Source organism: Vicugna pacos, chromosome 9 (genome assembly GCF_048564905.1).
Source record: "Vicugna pacos chromosome 9, VicPac4, whole genome shotgun sequence".
In the NCBI taxonomy this organism is placed as follows: domain Eukaryota; kingdom Metazoa; phylum Chordata; class Mammalia; order Artiodactyla; family Camelidae; genus Vicugna; species Vicugna pacos.
Window position 1 is genome coordinate 10,747,725 of NC_132995.1, and position 16,438 is coordinate 10,764,162.

The following is a 16,438-nucleotide window of genomic DNA, read 5'->3' on the forward strand; positions in this document are numbered from 1 at the left end:
CCTGTTAAAATACAGAATCTGGTTCAGCAGGTGTGGAGTGGACCCAAGAGTCTGTATCTAACAGTCTTGCAGTTGGTGCTGATCCTACTGGGCTGTGGAACACACTTATACTAGCGAGGCTGAGAGGGGCTCCTGTCCCCTGAGAGGCCGACCCAAGTATCCCAGCATTGGCTTCTGCTGTTTTCTGGCCTGCCCCACACAGAGACTTAGAGGTCCCCAAACAAAGATATTATTTCCCTTTGTGACACAGAACCTCAGCTGGGCACATGCGGACATCCCAGTGTTCTCAAATGTTCTGGGGAGGTTGTGTTCTGTTCCTGTTAGAAGCCTCCAGAAGAGGATTGAAGTGCTGGAAAGGGGGCAAGGTGAGTGATGCCTTGTGAGAAGGACCCTCCTTCTATCTCCATGGGAGTCTAGTGTGGCCATAGCTTCCACACACTCAGGACCTGAAGGAATAGTAATTCCTAACGGTGTGAAGTGGGCTGACGCCTGGCTGGATAGAGGACCTGACAGTCCAGTCTGGAGAACCTAGAAAGTGAGGAGGGCTATGGACTAAGATGACACTGGTGAGGGTCAGATTCGGCTGGGCTGGGGGAGGTCTGCAGCCCATGGAGAGGCTCCAGGCTGTGGAGTAACTCTGCCGCTCTCTGGTGGACAAGGAGGGAAGTGCAGCAATCACCATGCCAAGCAGCTCTGTATGTTTATTCAACATCAATCTGTAGACATTTTACTTCCCCTATCATGTTAATGCTCCATCATGTTCCAGCTCTGTGAGTCACAGTCTCTGTTACTCCAAGAACTCCAACCCCCTTCCTTAATATGATGTCACCAAACTCAGACTTCCAGGAATGTATACTAGTTTGTGTTTGTCTCTAGTAAGTTACACTATGTGTGACCCTGGGTGGCAGTGTTGTATGTGACTGGAGCGGTGGGTGGTGGGTTTATGGGGAGAAGAGGGAGGAGCAGGGCACCGGACAGGTCTGGAGGGGAAGGTCTGTGTCAGGGAAGCAGAGGGAGAAGATGGACAATCAACTTCCCCTCTCGCTCCCAGGGCCTGGTGTCCAGAACAGAAAGTCTGATTCTGGGACACACAGGGCTATACCTCAGTGTTCCTGGGTAAGGTGAGATGGGAGCTGGTTCCCTCTTGTTCACCAAGACCTGGGCCTCATGTTTCATGTGTGCCCTATGCGTCATGGCTGAACTCTCAAGGATTAAGTCCACTTTTATCCAGGGTTGTTTTTGGTGCTCTCTGCCCATATCAGCTCTGAAGGGAGAAGCCCCTGGGCCTGAGATGGCTTCACACACAGTTCCACACAGGGCCTGAGTGGAACTCCCACAGTGCCTGCGACCCTCTGCTTTTGCCTTCTGCATTCCTGGGGTTTCTTTCCTGTACTGCCTTCCCCCTGGGCCTCTGTGGACATCCTCAGCCAGTGACCTCACCTGCTTCCAGTCTAGGCAGTTATCCCTGTGATTACTGCCCCCTCACAGTCTCTGGGCCTCACCAGTCTCTCCCATTTTTTCTAACCCCTGATCCCTGTGAAGGAAGGAGGTTGAAGCTGAGATTGTTGCTCCCCAGGTTTTGTACCTTTTGGACAACTTGAGAGCTAGGAACTCTGATGTGTCAGAGGAATCATTTTTGTGTCTTCTGGTGGAAGCATTTCTCTTTTTGGAACTAAGCCCTCTAGGCCAGCAGAGCATAAATTCACAGAACAGGAAGTAATAAATTTTGCTAGTGGATCATTAGAGGTAAATGAGTGACATCACTTCAATTTTCACCCCTTGATTCCTGGACATGAGAATCCCGGCTATGAGAGAAACAGCACCACATAGTGGACTCTGATTCTAAACATATTCAGCCTCTTAGAGTGATTGAATTCAGTCTCCATCCTATCTCCTCTCCCTAGAGATGGGGGTGGGTTTGGAGTGGGGGTACTGAAATTTCTAACTCTCTAATCACATGTTTGGTTCCACTAGCCACCAGCTTTCACCTTCAGGTGCAGTCCAGTAGAGACCTCATTAACATAACAAAAGATGCCTTTGTAGCTCTTAGCATTTAGGAAATTTCAAGGGTTTTAATGAGCTCTTTGTCACGAATGGGGTGAAGGCTATATGTATATTTCTTATTATAAATCACAATGTCACACCACCCCTGCATTCTTCAAGTCCTTGATGGCACTCATCTCTGTAGTCCCTCTAGGAATGTGGTATTAGCTTTTGATTTGTTTTCCTAGGTAGAAGCAATTCTAGCAGCTTCCATTTGGTTTATCCCATCAAAATAGCCCTCACTCCACAGGTCAGGGAACCGAGGTGGGAATTCGGCCAGTTGTTGAGTATATCTACTCCAGTTATGCATTTCAGAACTGGGGAAATAACCACAGAATGAGTTCAGGGACCCACTGGGCCCTTGTGAGATGGAGTGGAGCTAAAACTCCATTGCTTGTCTGACATCCATTCTGCCCTACTTTGCCTGGTGGGCCACTGTGACATTTTGGGTCTCCTGAAATTAGTGTCAGTTCAGAGCTTGCGTTCATCAGTCCCCCAAAATCCAATTATGTCTTTTTTCCTGATGCATAGTCACCCTGGTAAAAGGTAAAAAAGGTCACTTTGAGGAAGTCTGGGAGAAAGATTAGCAGTAAGAATGTTCGGTAGCATAATGCAGTCCTTCCTCAAGGAGACCTGGCCTCCCCTTTATTCAAAGGATTCCGGGCCCTTATACTGACCCAAGTCTGGGAATTGACTGACGGACATTGACTCTTCTCCTTGAATCAAAAGACTTTTGTTCACTTGACTTAGAACTCTTCCCCTTGTATGGATCAAGTAAGAATTTGGTAGACTTCCTACTTCTTTCATTTCTAGGAACACTGTGATCAATTAGCCAGGGCCACTGTTCTCTGAGAGTCACACTGTTCTGATCACAGCTTTGACGATCTGTCCGTTATGGCCCACCTTGCCTTTGGTGATTAAGTGCCGTTTCTTAGCCCTGCTACCTCTCGTTCCAGTTACCCCCACTGCATTGAGGTTTCCCACTTCTGTGGCAGCAGTGCCCACTGTAATTTCTTTTTTTTTTTTTTAACATTTTTTATTGATTTATAATCATTTTACAATGTTGTGTCAAATTCCAGTGTTCAGCACAATTTTTCAGTCATTCATGGACATATACACACTCATTGTCACATTTTTTTCTCTGTGAGTTATCATAACATTTTGTGTATATTTCCCTGTGCTATACAGTGTAATCTTGTTTATCTATTCTACAATTTTGAAATCCCAGTCTATCCCTTCCTACCCTCCACCCCCCTGGCAACCACAAGTCTGTATTTTCTGTCTATGAGTCTATTTCTATCCTGTATTAATGCTTTGTTTTTGTTTGTTTGTTTGTTTTTGTTTTTTAGATTCCACATATAAGTGATCTCATATGGTATTTTTCTTTCTCTTTCTGGCTTACTTCATTTAGAATGACATTCTCCAGGAGCATCCATGTTGCTGCAAATGGCATTATGTTGTCAGTTTTTATGGCTGAGTAGTATTCCATTGTATAAATATACCACTTCTTCTTTATCCAGTCATCTGTTGATGGACATTTAAGCTGTTTCCATGTCTTGGCTATTGTAAATAGTGCTGCTATGAACATTGGGGTGCAGGTGTCATCCTGAAGTAGGGTTCCTTCTGGATACAAGCCCAGGAGTGGGATTCCTGGGTCATATGGTAAGTCTATTCCTAGACTTTTGAGGAATCTCCACACTGTTTTCCATACTGGCTGCACCAAACTGCATTCCCACCAGCAGTGTAGGAGGGTTCCCTTTCTCCACAGCCTCTCCAGCATTTGTCATTTGTGGATTTTTGAATGACGGCCATTCTGACTGGTGTGAGGTGATACCTCATTGTAGTTTTGATTTGCATTTCTCTGATAATTAGTGATATTGAGCATTTTTTCTTGTGCCTTTTGATCATTTATATGTCTTCCTTGGAGAATTGCTTGTTTAGGTCTTCTGCTCATTTTTGGATTGGGTTGTTTATTTTTTTCTTATTGAGTCATATGAGCTGCTTATATATTCTGGAGATCAAGCCTTTGTCGGTTTCATTTGCAAAAATTTTCTCCCATTCCGTAGGTTGTCTTGTTTTACTTATGGTGTCCTTTGCTGTGCAGAAGCTTGTAAGTTTCATTGGGTCCCATTTGTTTATCCTTGCTTTTATTTCTTCTAGGAGAAAATTTTTGAAATGTATGTCAGATAATGTTTTGCCTATGTTTTCCTCTAGGAGGTTTATTGTATCTTGTCTTATGTTTAAGTCTTTGATCCATTTTGAGTTGATTTTTGTATATGGTGTAAGGGAGTGTTCTAGCTTCATTGTTTTACATGCTGCTGTCCAGTTTTCCCAACACCATTTGCTGAAGAGAGTGTATTTATTCCATTGTATATTCTTGCCTCCTTTGTCGAAGATTAGTTGACCAAAAGCTTGTGGGTTCATTTGTGGGCTCTCTATTCTGTTCCATTGGTCCATATGTCTGTTTTGGTACCAATACCATGCTGTCTTGATGACTGTAGCTCTATAGTATTGTCTGAAGTCTGGGAGAGTTATTCCTCCAGCCTCTTTCTTTCTCTTCAGTAATGCTTTGGCAATTCTAGGTCTTTGATGGTTCAATATAAATTTTATTATGATTTGTTCTAGTTCTGTGAAATATGTCCTGGATAATTTGATAGGGATTGCATTAAATCTGTAGATTGCCTTGGGCAGTGTAACCATTTTAACAATATTGATTCTTCCAACCCAAAAGCATGGAATATCTTTCCATTTTTTTAAGTCTTCTTTAATTTCCTTCATCAATGGTTTATAGTTTTCTGTGTATAATTCTTTCACCTCCTTGGTTAGATTTATTCCCAGATATTTTATTACTTTGGGTGCTATTTTAAAGGGGATTGTTTCTTTATTTTCTTTTTCTGTTGATTCATCGTTAGTGTAAAGAAATGCAACTGATTGCATAAAGAAATGCACCTGATTTTTGAACGTTAATTTTGTAAACTGCTACCTTGCTGAATTCTTCAATCAGCTCTAGTAGCTTTTGTGTGGACCTTTTAGGGTTTTCTATATATAGTAACATGTCATCAGCATATAATGACACTTTTACCTCTTCTTTTCCAATTTGGATCCCTTTTATTTCTTTCTCTTGCCTGATTGCTGTGGCTAGGACTTCCAGGACTTCCAGAACTATGTTGAATAATAGTGGTGATAGTGGGCATCCTTGTCTTGTCCCAGATTTTAGTGGGAAGCTTTGGAGTTTTTCACCATTGAATACTATGCTGGCTGTAGGTTTGTCATATATAGCTTTTCTTATGTTGAGATATGTTCCCTCTGTACCCACTTTGGCGAGAGTTTTTATCATAAATCGGTGTTGAATTTTATCAAATGCTTTTTCTGCATCGATTGAGATGATCATGTGGTTTTTGTCCTTTCTCTTGTTGATGTGATGTATTACATTGATTGATTTGCATATGTTGAACCAGCCTTGTGTCCCTGGGATAAACCCCACTTGGTCATGATGTATATAATCTTTTTTATGTGTTGTTGGATTCTATTTGCTAAAATTTTGGTGAGGATTTTGGCGTCTATGTTCATCAGTGGTATTGGCCTATAATTCTCTTTTTTTTGTAGTGTCTTTGCCTCGTTTTGGTATCAGGGTGATGGTGGCTTTATAGAATGAGTTTGAGAGTATTCCCTCCTTTTCAATCGTCTGGAAGAGTTTGAGAAGGACTGGTATGAGTTCTTTGTATGTTTGGTAGAATTCCCCGGTGAAGCCGTCCGGTCCTGGACTTTTATTTGTCGGGAGGTTTTTAATTGCTATTTCTATTTCCTTTCTAGTGATCGGATTGTTCAAGTGTTCAGATTCTTCTTGATTCAGTCTTGGTGGACAGTATGTTTCCAGAAACTTGTCCATCTCCTCTAGGTTATCCAGTTTGGTTCCATATAGTTTTTCATAATATTCTCATATGATATTCTGTATTTCTATTTTGTTTGTTGTAATTTCTCCATTTTCCTTTCTTATTTTGCTAATTTGTGCTCTCTCTTTTTTCTTCTTTGTGAGATTGGCCAGAGGTTTGTCGATTTTATTTACTTTTTCAAAAAACCAGCTTTTGGTTTGGTTGATTTTTTCTATGGTCTTGTTAATCTCTATTGTATTTAATTCCTCTCTGATCTTTATTATTTCCTTCCTTCTGGTGCTTTTTGGGGCTTTTTGTACTTTTTCTAATTCATTTAGGTGGTGGGTTAAATTGTTTATATGAGTTTGTTCTTCTTTTTTGAGGAAGGCCTGTATCGCTATAAACTTCCCTCTTAGCCCTGCCTTTGTTGTGTCTCATAGATTTTGAGTGGTTGTGCTTTCATTATCATTTGTCTCAAGATATTTTTTAATTTCAGCTTTGATTTCCTCATTGACCCATTGTTTTTTCAATAACATATTGTTTAATCTCCATGCTTTCCTTTTTTTCTCCTTTGTTTCTCTGTTGTTGATTTCCAGTTTCATGGCATTGTGGTCAGTAAAGATGCTTGAGATAATTTCTATCTTCTTAAAATTATTGAGGTTTCTTTTGTGCCCAAGTACATGATCGATCCTAGAAAATGTTCCATGTGCACTTGAAAAGAATGTATATCCTATTTTTGGGGGGTGTAATGTTCTGAAAATATCCACCAAATGTAGTTTTTCTATTGTAGTATTTAATTTCTCTGTTGCCTTGTTTATTTTCTGTCTGAAAGATCTGTCTAGTGATGTTAATGCAGTGTTAAAATCTCCAACTATGATTGTATTCCCATCAATATCCCCCTTTATCTCTGTTAGTAATTCTTGTATGTACTTAGGTGCTCCTATATTGGGTGCATATATATTAATGAGTGTAATATCCTCATCTTGTATCACTCCTTTAATAATTATAAAATGTCCCTCTTTATCTTTCTTTATGGCCTTTGTTTTAAAGTCTATTTTGTCTGAAATCAGTACTGCAACACCTGCTTTTTTGGCTTTTCCATTTGCATGGAATATCCTTTTCCATCCTTTCACTCTCAATCTATATGTGTCCTTCTCCCTAAAGTGGGTCTCTTGTATGCAGCATATTGAAGGTTCTTGCTTTATTATCCAGTCTGCCACTCTATGTCTTTTGACTGGAGCATTTAGTCCATTAACATTTACAGTAATTAATGATAGATGTGTGTTTATTGCCATTTTGAACTTATCTTTGCAGTTGAATTGGTATATCCTCTTTGTTCCTTTCTTCTTCCTCTTGTGGTTTGGTAATTTTCCTGTGTATTATCATGGATTTTATTTAATTTTTGTGACTCCCTTGTAAGTTGTTGGCTTGTGGTTATTACCCTTTTCCCACTGTAATTTCTGACCTCCAGAGAAGAGCCATCACAGAGCTCTTCAAGGCTGCTGGGACTCCCTTACAAACTCTTATCTCATATAGTGAAAGGCATGTCCTCTGAACTCTCCCAGGGTGGGTGAGCAGGTCTGAAATGATAAATCCACACCACATTCCAATATCTTTAAGCCTTTGAATCCCTTTCTCTTTTTCTGAGTAAATGGTCTCATCTCTGATGCAGAGACCTTGTGTTTCTGTCATAAACATATATAGATGGAAATCTTAGCAGTGACCTGGTGAGCTGAGTGAGGAAGACTTGAAAGTATTTTTCTCTGAGAAGGCCTTCAGGTGTCCCAACACATGGAGGCCCAGAGGAGGGAGAGATTACCTCACACAGAGTCCCAGGTTTTCTGGAGTATCTGAGGAGAGTGAGCCAGGGCCTGACACAGTCAGTATGGAGGGTCCCCCTCTGGGGGTGTCTGTTGTCCTTGGAATGTCCTGTACCATGGGGTCATTTGTGCTGAGGCTTTTGGCTTGAAGGGAACTTGAGCCCGGGTGAAAAGATCCCAGTGCAAGGAGGTAGGAGGTGGAGCATGTAGGTGTCCTTGGAGCTCCTCCTCCTGGTGGCCGCCTGGGCACACACGATGGAGTTGGGGGAAGTGCTGGATGTCTGGGGTTGCCTTGGTCAAAGGCCTTTTGAAAAGTCATCTTATTTAGATGATTGCATGAGACTTTCATGCAACTGGGAATGAAGGATGATGATGAAAAGGGAGACCCATGTGCAGATGAGAGGGGATGCTCTGTTTCCCCCAGGCAGAGGAAGAGACCTGGCAAAGGGGAGCCTGATCTGAAGAAGGGCACCATCACCCCACAGGTTTCTGGGAACAGAAAACATCCAGGGATTTTGTGTCAGAGTCAGCCTAGCTTGGACCCCAGTCATGATGCCTTTATGGCCTCCGCAGGGAGAAGGTGCTGAGGCTCCTTGGCACATCTGTGGAGAAAGAGCAAGGAGAAGGAAGTCTGGAGTGTTTGCACTTACAGGAGACTCACTCCTACCTCATTCAGATAGGATGCATGTCTTCTCAGCACAGCTCTCCCTAGGAGGTGCGTGCTGGGACATGATGTTACTTCTCCTGGGAGCAGGATCATTTTTAAACAAAGGCATGTCTATCATTTTGTCTAAGGATGGTGGTTACTCTCCTCCCCAAATCATCCTGTCTCCACACTCAGGCTACTTGAGGACATTTTCGGGCCAAGTGAGTCTAGCAGTTCGTGTGTGTGTGTGTGTGTGTGTGTGTGTGTGTGAGACACCTTTATGCATCCTGATGTCACCCTTTGGTTCAGATTAGTGCTCTGGACACCAACTCCGGGGCAGAGATGGGCTCTGACCTCTCACCTGCAGGGCAGTCAGTGCAGGACTCCAGACACCCTGGGCCTATTCTGCAACACAGTAGAACTCTGGTAGATCCATATGGGCCACATTCCCTTGGCCCTACACTTCAAAATGGTTAAAATGGTGAATATTAGGTTACGTGAATTTTATCTCAAAACAAACAAAAAATTTAAGAGAGGATCCTGCACCTTACATAAAACTGGCACCAATACACCACTGGGAGTGTATGTGAAGGTCCATTTCTTCACACCCTAAGCACTCCCATAGTAGTTACGTGGAAGCTGAAGCAGGTGTCCACCCATTTATCCATCGTTCTTTCCTTTATTCATACTCTGAACACTTTATAGCCATTTTTCTGTGCCAGGGCCTTGTGTAGGAACAGTAGTACCATTGATAATCACAACTAGGCTCATTGGGCTTGTCTCTCAGGTATTCAGGGATCCATAGAACACATGACATGAGTATAGGAACTACTCCTGAGCATACTACAGCCCAAAGGAGGAGAGAGTCAGAGGTGGGAGTTCAGAGGGAGTCCCTAGTGTCCACCTGTGGAGGTTGGGATGAACTGTGGCAGATGACTAACGAGTCCAGCTGTAAAAGGGGAAGGAGCAGGTTGATGGAGAAAAGCGGGAGAGGGCATCCCAGGTGGGGACTGTGTATGCAGATACAGGGAGGCAGGAGCAAGTCTTGATGGACCAAGGTTTATGAGGGGGAAGTATATATGGAAATAAGATGACAAGGAGCAGGTGAGTGGGAGTTCTTGAGGGAAGGTGAGATGAAACAGATGGTGGCTTTTCTGAAGAGTTGGGAAAAGTTGGTATGTTTTATGGGTGTCATTCCCCCAGAGCCTGGACTGAAGAGGCCAGGAGGGCTCAGGACACTGGAAGGGGCCAAGAAGAAGTTATGTCCATGTTGTGCCTACTGCCCGTGGTAGATCTTCTTCCTACTCATATTTGTATGGACATCACCTAGCCCCATTTTCATGTGTCTCTTCCTGTATTTGCCAAGGAAAACAGGCTGGGAGCTGTCCATAGTCCCTTGGTCCTCAGGGCAGCATGAGGACAGCCCAGCGCTATCCTGGCTGAGAGGGGCTCTTGTGAATGTCATCCTTTCCTGTTAATATTGTCCCCACCATACTCTGCCACCAAAACTCCTCTTCCCCAGGAAATAGGGGTGGGAGTGGGATAATTTATAGAATTTTCCTGTGTGTCCCAGAAAGAACAGACTCAGAGTTTCAGATCAATTTCTGCTAAGAGAAAATTCCCATGAGCAGAAAAAGAGCAAATGAGAGCAGGGGTCCTCTTCATTCAGGTCACTTCCAGGTGATGCTGGTGGGTCACAGTCCTGCCTACTTTACCTGGAACCCCCTTCTCCCCCTAAGAGAAGACAAAAAAACTTGGAGATAAATGTTAAAGATTTAGAATTTTTTTCTCAACTAGTGATGGCACTGACCCCTACCCAGAGAGCATTTGGAAATGTTGTGGGGGTGGGGGATTTTTTGGCTCTATCAGTGACTTGGCTATCAGAACTGTGGGTGAACTACTGGAGGCCAGGAATGTTGCTTAAAATCCTGCAGTGCATAGGACCATCCCCTACAAGAAAGAATTATATGGTCCAAAATAGTAGTTCCACAGTAAAAACCCTTCTGTAGACAAAAATCTTACTCATCTAGTTTTAGCAAGAAAGACTATAACAATCTCTATGATAATAAAGCAGCTTGTATATCACATGAGAACAAACCTATATATACAAACTTAGCAGATGGAAGGGATGAGGGAGGAGGCATGCCTTCATGGCAAGTCTGCTCCCCAGGGAGAGGATAGGAAAGAGTGGGCAGATGGGGGGAAGACAGGGGTTTTGAGAAGACCAATGTCTCTCCAGTGTGGCGAGTAAGACAGTGCATGCCCAAAGGGTTCCTGCCTGGCCTCCTCCTGGTTCCCTACAAAGGCCTTGGTTCCTTAGCTTTTTGGAAGAAAGGGGCCAGGAGCCTCCATGGCAACCACTACCTCCTTGATGGCTAAGTCAGAAATCTGGGGGTGCCAATTCACAGAAGTGGAAGAGGCTGAGACAGCTGAGATCTGAATCAGGGTAAGAGTGACAGGGACACAGGCTGCTTCTTGTGGGTGTGATGCCCTTGAGGTTGGCAAAGGTGGGTGCTGGGGTATTGAGAGGGGTGGGAAGAGCAGTAGGGCTGGAGGAGCCACAGCTGGCAGCTTCGATGGGACTGCAGCTACAGGGGGGCCCCGGTATTCTGTGATGGAGAGCAAAATGTGGGAGGAAGACAGTGTCCTCAGGAGGTGCAGAGCGGGATGGTGGGGAGTTGGAATCTCATCATTCCAAACAAAATCCTTTGCTTAGTGGGCTCCACAGGAGGACAGGGAGTCATGGAACACAGCAGCCTTAATGGGAGCTGGTGGAGGTGACCAGGGTGGTCAGTGACTTCTGCTGAGGAGATACAGGGCCCAGAAGGGTGAAAGCAGCTGGGACTTGAGCCTCCAGATGTACCTGGAGGGCCTCAAATTTTAGGGGGTACCCGATAGGTAGGTGTCCTCAGTAGAAAATGGGCCCCACTGTAGCCTCTGCTATTGACTGAGGTGAGGCCAGAGGCCCTGGAGTCTGAAGCTCACCCAGCTGAGGATTTGGGCCCCAGGCAGGTGCTGTCCCTGCAGCAGGTGGATGGCAGACAGGGACATCTGGTATCGGGCTGTGCACATCCTTCCAGACAGGAGGGAAGGCTTCTGTTCAGAGGCCCGCTTGGGTACAAGGAAGGAACCACCCCTTTTCTCCTCTGGGGCTTAATTACAGAGAGCATGTGCCCTGGCTCCCCGTCCTACTATCCAGCTCCCAGAGAAGAGCAGATCTTTGTCCAACATCAGTCTCTCTTTCTCATTGCCTGAGGACCTCAACACAGACTTGCTAGCACTGGGGTCTGGGTGCTCCTTTCATGATGGAGGCCCAGCAGATATGGGTACCTGTCCTGAGGATACAGAAGGGGCCCCGTCTGAGCTCAGAAGAGCAGCCATGAGGCCCCCAGGCCCTTCGTCTGCCTCAAGTGCAGAACAGACCAAACCCTGTGCCTCATGTAACTCTCTTGGCATTGGACATAAGGTCCGGTGATGAGATCTGGGATGCCTCGTGGGAAAGCCCAGGTGACCACCATGTGCCAGGATTGGTGAGTGCCAGTTCCACCACATCTTGGTAGGTGGTTGTGGGGAATGACTGGGAACCAGTGCTCACAGTGGATGCACTGGATGCAGTGCAGATCCCCAGGCATGGGGGATAGTGTCCTTTTTTTTCCTTTTTTTTTTTGATTCCACATATGAGTGATATCATATGGTATTTTTCTTTTTCCTTCTGGCTTACTTCACTTAGAATGATGATCTCTGGGCCCATCCATGTTCTTGCAATGGCATTATTTTATTCTTTTTTATGGCTGAGTAGTATTCCATTGTATAAATATACCACAACTTCTTTATCCAGTCATCTGTCAATGGACATTTAGGCTGCTTCCATGTCTTGGCTATTTTATATAGTGCTGTGAACATTGGGGTGCATGTATCTTTTTGAATTAGAGTTCCCTTTTGATATATACCCAGAAGTAGGATTGCTGGATCATATGGTAAATCTATTTTTAGTTTTTTGAGGAATCTCCTGTTTTCCATAATGGCTGCACCAAACTACATTCCCACCAACAGTGTAGGAGGGTTCCCTTTCCTCCACACCCTCCCCAGCATTTATCATTCATGGACTTTTGAATGATGGCCATTCTGACTGGTGTGAGGTGATACCTCATTGTAGTTTGATTTGCATTTCTCTGATAATTAGTGGTACAGAACATTTTTTCATGTGCCTATTAGCCATTTGTATGTCTTCATTGGAGAATTGCTTGTTTAAGTCTTTTGCCCATTTTTCAATTGGGTTGTTTGGTTTTTCTTTTTGCTAAATTGCATGAGCTATTTGTATATTCTGGGAATTAAACCTTTGTCGGTAGCATCATTTGCAAATATTTTCTCCCATTCCATAGGTTGTTGTTATGTTTTGCTATGGTTTCCTTTGCTGTGCAAAAGGTTATAAGTTTAATTAGACCCCATTTGTCAGTTTTTGCTCTTATTTCTATTGCCTGGGTAGACTGCCCTAGGAGAACATTGCTAAGATTTATGTGAGAGAATGTTTTGACTATGTTTTCTTCTAGGAGATTTATTGTGTCTTGTCTTATATTTAAGTCTTTAAGCCATTATGAGTTTATTTTTGTGTATGGAGTGAGGGAGTGTTCTAACTTCATTGATTTACATGCTGCTATCCAGTTTTCCCAACACCACTTGCTGAAGAGACTGTGTGTTATTCCCTTTGGAAAACCAGCTAGTGAGCTACAGGAAGCCATAAGTTAGTCACCATTAAATATGCCTCCTTCTGAACCTGAATGTGCCCTTTGTCCAGGGTCAACTCTCATCCTTCAACTCTCTAGGGCCCTCTTTGCTCTGCTTCTAGCAAAAACAGTCCACTAGAGGGCACTCATGCTCCTCTTTGAGCTCACATTGACCTTTTCCATCACCTGAGACAAATGCAAGTGTTTTCACTGACACAACCACCAGCCCTCAAATGCTCTTTAGAGTTGCTCGAGGTGAAGCTCCTGGGACAGACATCAGGGTCTCCCCTGGGAAGAACCTCACTTGGAGGATGTGACAGGATGGAGTGGTGACCTGGAGCCAACCCCAGGACCCTTGGTGAGGGGGATGGTTCCAGGCACGGTGGGCAGTGAGGGCTGGACACTTGTGCCCAGACACTATGCCATGGGTGTGGATACTGGGGGGAATGGCCATGAGCCTGCATCCCTGAAGGCCCTGTCACTTAGGATCTGTGCTTGTGGCCTTGACTGGACTGCTGTGGAATATTCCAGACTGGGCCTTCCACAGCATGACGGAGGTCCTCCTGTGTACTTCAAGAACCTTAGTACTGGGAAGAATCAGGCACAATGTGTTATTCACCGTGGCACGGGTTCTCTCAGAGCCCGAGGGAGCAGGTAGTTTCCGAAGTTCACCATCAACTCCAGATGAGGGCCCAGGATGGTGGGAGTGTAAGATCCTGCCAGTCTGCTTCTCAAGACACCATTCCTGAATTTGGCCTCCCCTCCCCCTTCCAGCAGTGCAGGAAAGAGACCCCAGAGACCCCTCATATAGATTGGACAGTGAAGAAGCACATGTGAGATTCGGCAGGTGGATGTGAGGAGAGGCTGACATTTCTGGAAGGGGAGCAGGTACACCAGTGCACAGACACTAACTGCTGCAGCTGAAACAACGGGTGAGAAGCTTTCTTCTGGAGAATCCAGCCTCTTCCCTGCAAACATTTGAGAACCTCTTCATCACTTCCAGCTGAGGTGCCTCAGTTCTGTTCCCTGACCCATCCCTACGTCAACTCTGTCCCAACCACACTTGGGCAACTCCATTTGACAGCCCAACTTTCCAGATACCCCCAGATTGTCAGAATGGTCATTACCGAGTCTGTCCCCACCAGAGTGGAGGCTGAGTCCTGCCCTCCTGCTCGGCTGTGGGGACCAGGCTCTCAGGCTCCATACCCTGATTATCAGTGATCTGCCAGGAGGTGGCAGCAGCTGAACAAAGGAGAAGTTGCAGGGACACTTGGTATCCACTCCTTGTGTCTGCAAGTAAACCTGTAGAGGAGGAAGCCAGGAAATGACTGCAATTCCTGCTCATTCGGATGTAGGTATGTTGCCCTGGAAATGTAATAGGGAATCCATGGATGTCTTCTTATTTTGTAGACACAAACTTTTGAATTTGGAATCATAGGTTTCTCTTGGCTATCACCATCAACCTCAAACCCACCCCTTTGGGTCACAGACTGAAAATTCCTCACCCTGGGGCAAAGTTAGTGTTATGGCTAAGGCATAGCTAGCCTGGCCTAGGGACTCTGTCTGTGCAGCTGCTGCAGAGATGTATTCTCTGTTAGGAATAGTGTTCCTTCCTTCCTGAGCATCAGTATCCAGCTCTCTGGTCCCCATCCCTCTGTGCCATCTGCCTACCACAGCCCCATCTCAGCCCTCATAGCCCTCACAGTTGCTCACTCTGAGCAACTGTTCCAGGGACATCATGTGAGTCATTCACTCTCTTTGCGTTGCTCCTGATGCCTGCCTGATGCTGTGCAGGATCCTATAGTTTCCCTGGAGGGTGTGTGTGTGTGTGTGATGGGCCCCTGCACACACATGATATCTCAAGCTGAAGGAATCTGAGAGTCATTTAAAAATATTTATTTTAAATGCAAGAATTTGTGTTTAGGACTTCTACATCTAATCAGCCAGCGTTCATGTGGGAGATTGGATCATTCCTTAAAAAAAGGATAAAAACATATTGTTTTTATTTATTTTTCCATTTAAAAAAACTGACATACAGTCAGTTTACCATGTGTCAATTTCTGGCATACAGCATGTTTCATACATATACATACATAAATTCATTTTCATATTCTTTTTCATTATAGGTTACTACAAGATATTGAAAATAGTTCCCTGTGCTAAACAGTATAAACCTGTTGTTCATTTATTTTATATATAGTAGTGAGTATCTGCAGATCTCGAACTCCCAATTTATCCTGTCCCACCCTCTTTCCCCTCTGGTAACCATAAGTTTGTTTTATATGTCTGTGAGTCTGTCTCTGTTTTGATAATAAGTTCATTTGTGTCTTTTTTGTCGATTTCACATATAAGGGATGACTCTTCTTTATCTTCCTGCCTTCAAGTTAGAATGACACATCCTTACCCTTTGTCTGCCCCTTCAGCTTCTCCTACTAGAAGGGGAGCATATCCCCACCTGAGCCCAGTTCATCTCAGGTTTGGTCACAAGAACATTCTCAAAAAACACCCCAAGATATTTTCAGGAACACTGAAAATTTGAGAACTTTCCCCTAAATAGTATAATTTGAGATATTTCACAAGTAAAACAGATTGTTGCTATATTTTAGGTTACAGGAGATTTGCGAATTGGGTCTCCTTACCCTAATCTATAAAACTAAACTTAAAAAAACAAAACTCAAGTGATTATGTAATCAATTATGTAGAGGCACCTGGAATTTTAGTAGATAAAAATATTACTTTATGAATCTGAACCCTGCAGAAATGGCAGAAAAGGGTCATAGTTAAGGCATCATAGGATAAATCCTAAGAATAAAGAATATGACTGATTTTATGTCATCAATTATTTGGATACACATGAATTTGGTCTCCTCAAAATAAAGTCAGAGCTTGGATTGAATTTCTATCAGCAAGTGAAACTGGTCAATTTCATTTGGGGGGCAGATTCACCAATGTAGATGTTACAGCTGCCACAAGAAGTTCAACTTCAAAGCTGATTGAAGGGCTCACATGGAAGAATATAAACATACACCCCTGCTTCCTGAAAGGCAGACGTGGGATCGACCACAGTATTATTTTCCAACCTATGAAAATACACTCTGCTAGGTATGCTGTCTGACAGTGAAAGTGACCTGACAGCTCAGGAACAAAATGGAAATATTGCCATCATTAGTGAAGGTACATCTAAACTGCATGCTTTGAAATCAAACAGTATTTTGAACCGGTTACTACTACATGAGTGCTTGAAAAACTGGAAGAAACTGCCACAGAAGCAATGTTTCATGTTTTCGCCTAAGAGACAGACACGAAAGAATAAATTTGAACATCAGCAAAGGA

The 16,438-nt window shown here is 43.9% G+C and overlaps 1 long non-coding RNA gene across 1 annotated transcript in view; it reads left to right on the plus strand.

The window, feature by feature from the left end:
* Nucleotides 1-16,438, plus strand: part of LOC140698074 (uncharacterized) — a 157,720-nt gene that overhangs the window by 124,949 nt on the left and 16,333 nt on the right. The window lies entirely within an intron of this gene.